The sequence below is a fragment of the Herpailurus yagouaroundi genome, unplaced genomic scaffold, assembly GCF_014898765.1.
Source record: "Herpailurus yagouaroundi ecotype Mexico unplaced genomic scaffold, PumYag 566, whole genome shotgun sequence".
In the NCBI taxonomy this organism is placed as follows: domain Eukaryota; kingdom Metazoa; phylum Chordata; class Mammalia; order Carnivora; family Felidae; genus Herpailurus; species Herpailurus yagouaroundi.
In genome coordinates, this window is record NW_024412783.1 from 2,414,384 (window position 1) to 2,418,485 (window position 4,102).

General features: G+C 35.9%; 1 pseudogene; it reads right to left on the reverse strand.

Moving 5' to 3' along the window:
* Positions 1-2,426: 2,426 nt before the first annotated feature.
* LOC121023596 (olfactory receptor 2T29-like) lies at positions 2,427-3,403 on the reverse strand (annotated as a pseudogene).
* Between the last annotated feature and the right edge of the window lie 699 nt (positions 3,404-4,102).

A 4,102-nucleotide genomic window follows, 5' to 3' on the forward strand; every position in this document is an offset into this window, starting at 1 on the left:
ATAGTTCATTTTTGCTTTTAATTCCCTTGACTTTGGAGAGGTGTCAAGTAAGAAATTGCTGTGGTTGAGTTCCGGGAGGTTTTTTCCTGCTTTCTCCTCTATCTAGGGTTTTGATGGTTTCCTGTCTCACATTCAGGTCCTTCATCCATTTTGAGTTTATTTTTGAGAATGGTGTAAGAAAGTGGTCTAATTTCATTCTTCTGCATGTTGCTGTCCAGTTCTCCCAGCACCATTTGTTAAAGTGACTGTCTTCTTTCCATTGGATATTCTTTCCTGCTTTGTCAAAGATTAGTTGGCCATACATTTGTAGGTCCAATTCTGGAGTCTGTATTCTATTCCATTGGTCTGTGTGTCTGTTTTTGTGCCAATACCATGCTGTCTTGATGATTACAGCTTTGTCGTTGAGGTTAAAGTCTGAGATTGTGATGCCTCCTGCTTTGGTCTTCTTCCTCAAACATTTTATTTTTTTTTTCTTGAGATATAGTAAAATTTTAATTATGGAAAAAAAATTGATTCCATAGATTGTTTTGTTTTGCTTTGTTTTACCCCATTTTGTTTCCCATGTCTACAGTGTTTTCGATGGAACAAATATGTGTATTATTATGGTCCAATAAATTGAAGGGTAATGTATACACTTCTCAATTACCTTAGAAGTTAAAGATAGTACATATTTTATTCATTCTATTTTACTGCAACATATACTATAATTTTTGTAATATAATTATAATGTTGTAATTGTAATATATCTAATTTTCTAACATTGTGTCCTAAAATACTGTCAGATCTTTATTTTATAGTCATGAAGGTATTGAGAGTGCCAGAAAAAAAGGGATCTCTACTTTTGAAACCACCTAATAATTCACAATTTGTCACAGCTAATTGGAAACTGGTACACATGCAACCAGATTTATGGTTTTATGGAACAGATTCAACAAAGCCCTGCTTATTCACCAAAGCTGCTAATTCCACTTGGAATGGTCCATTCCACTTAGATCAACACTATTCATCTCAATCGTCCTCACACACCTGGTCTCCATACCTTCAGTGTTGCTCTTCTTCAATTGATTCCTACTAATTTCACTCTGCTTAAATCGATGTCTCATCATTTTATTATCATTTGTAAATATCTAGGTCACAAAAGGGCAATAATTGGGCTGTAAAGTGAATCTGGAAAGGAGGTGTCATTGGAACATTTCTCTCCTGCTTGGTCAACCACCTGAACTTTGCTCATAGTGTTCCTTTTCTGTGGAAGGATGTCCTTGAGCAAGATCCCTGGTCCTAGCCTCCCATACTCATATGAAGGTAGCATCTAGTTACCATTCAACACTGAGCTCTAGGGTCTCTTTTTAGCCTCTTTGGCTAAGCTCACATGTCATAGGTAGAACTGCTGTGTCCTTATCAGCTGTACACTTTCCATATGTGCCTCAAACAATTTATGTATTTTGTTACAAATATTTGAACAAAATACACTTATAGTTAAAATTCTTTAGGGAGAGTAGACATTTGGTATATATGGGAAATTCACTTAGCTATTATCTTATTATTTTTATTATAATATAAGATAAGATTTTTTAAAAATAATTGACAGATTATTTGGTGATCTTCATCTGCTTTTTTTTTTATAATAAGTTACATACTTCAAATCTAAGGTCTGAAACATCCTTATGCTGGAAAACTTCCCTAAACCCTCCTTGGGGTTAATTTTATACCCACAGTACCTTCTACCACAATATGCTAATAATTTCAGAGAGACAACAGCCACTATTTGTAACTTAAAGAACAAAATTGCCCTAATTAAATGCAGGCCAACAACTGGATTATTGCAATAATGATCAGCCATGTGAACCTGAGCATGATTTGTCACTTACACTGCCACAATGCAGCAAGAAATTTTTTTTTTACATAGAAGTCTGACACTTTATGTTTTATTATTAAATAATTTCAAATTTACAGAAAATTAGTATGGATAATGATAATAGTACAATTAACACTCATACACCTTTTGCCTAGGTTCTCTTATTAATTTTATATCCCAATTAATTTATCACTTCTCACTCCACATCTCCCTCTCTCCACCTCTCTCTCCTCTCTATCTCTCTCTTTCTCTCTCTCAGTCTCTATGCTTTCTCTTTCTCTCATCTGTTGCACACACAGTATTATCTTTGTTTCTAAATATTTTATTACATATTTCTTAAGACTATAAATATTCTTCAACAGAATCACAGTGGAAGTTTCAGAAAAATGTAACATGGATATAATACAATTGCATAAATATTTCAAATAAAGAATTTTCTGATATTTGGAAACATTTCCTCCAAAAGGGATGAATGGGTGACTACACATCATGGTATGAGAATATTAGGAAACATTCTCATATTGGCTTGGGATCCTAAAATTTTAATATGTATAGTACAGAAAAAAAAACATTAGTACAAACATTTCCTACCTAATATTTTCCTGAGAGTACCCACATTTAACATTCTTTTTAGAGCCCTTGTGACATCCTTATTCCTAAGACTATAAATTAAAGGGTTTAGAACAGGAGTGAGTATGGTATAAAGGAAAGATACAATCATGTCCTTCTCAGGGGTGTGGTAGGAGGTGGGGAGCATGTAGGTATAGACAGAAGCCCCATAGAAGAGGATGACCACAGTCATGTAGGAAGAACAAGTGGCAAAGGCCTTCTTCTGTCCCTCTGCTGAGTTCATCCTGTGGATGGTAAAAGGATAAAAGAATAGGAGCTTGAAATGACTGTCACAGGAATGAGGAGCATGAGAACACAACATAAGTACATGAGTGTCTCATAGAGGGAAGTGTCTGAGCAGGAAAGCTTCATTACAGCAGGAACCTCACAGAAGAAATGGTGGATCTCCCGGGATCTACAGAAGGGGAATGTCATGGTGACAGGTGTGAGAGTAAATCCATCCAAAGATCCCAGAAACCATGAAGAAGAGACCAAGAGGAGACACACCCTATGGTTCATTAGGATAGGATAAAGGAGTGGATGACAGATGGCCACATAGCGGTCATAGGCCATGGCAGCTAGAAGGAAAACTTCTGAACCTCCTAATGTCAAATAGAGAAACATCTGCATCCCGCATTCAGGGGCTGAGATCTTATTTACACCCAAGACCTGATCCATGAGCATCTTGGGCACAGTGACAGAAATGTACATCACATCCATGAAAGACAACTGGGTGATAAAAAAGTACATAGGGTTATGAAGGTGAGCATCACAGTATATCACAAGGATCAGGATGATATTTCCAGACATGGCCATAAGGAAAACCACAAAGACGATCACACAAAGGAGAGCTGGGTACTTATATTGACTGAAGAGTCCTACTAGGTCAAAATCTGATCGTCCAGTATGGTTGACCACCCAAGTGGTGTTATCCATTGAATTTCGTCTGGATAACAAGGAAAACTGTGGAGTTAATAGAAAGAAATGTTTAGTGATTTTGTGTGTGTGTGTGTGTGTGTGTGTGCACGTGTGTATGTTTACACACAGTAACCCAGTGTGCTAATAATGGGAAGTTCCAAGGACTTGTAAATTTTAAGACTATAAATTATTTGTAATTGAACAAATTTACTAAATATCTAAGAATTTGAAACCATGGGTCAAAAATATCAGTACCTCAATAATTCCACTGGGTATGCATTTCCCCAAAGAAAACAAAAGTGCTATATGCAACACCCAAATCTTCATATGACTTTTTTAAAGTTTTTATTTAAATTCCAGGTAATTAGCACACAGTGTAATATCAGTTTCATCTGTACAATATAATATTCAATATTTTCATATAACAACTGGTGCTTATCACAAGTGCACTCCTTAGTCTCCATCTATTTTTTCACCCATTCCTCCCCCCCACCTCCACTCTAGTAGAAATGTTTGTTTTCTATAGTAAAGATACTGTTTCTTGGTTTGCCTCTCCTTTTCCCCCTTTGCTTGTTTTGTTTCTTAAATTCCACGTATGAATGAAATCATATGATATATCTCTTTCTCTGACTGACTTATTTCACTTAGCGTAATACTCTCCAGCTCCATCTATGTCATTATAAATGTCAAGATTGCATTCATTTTGGTGGCTGAGTAATA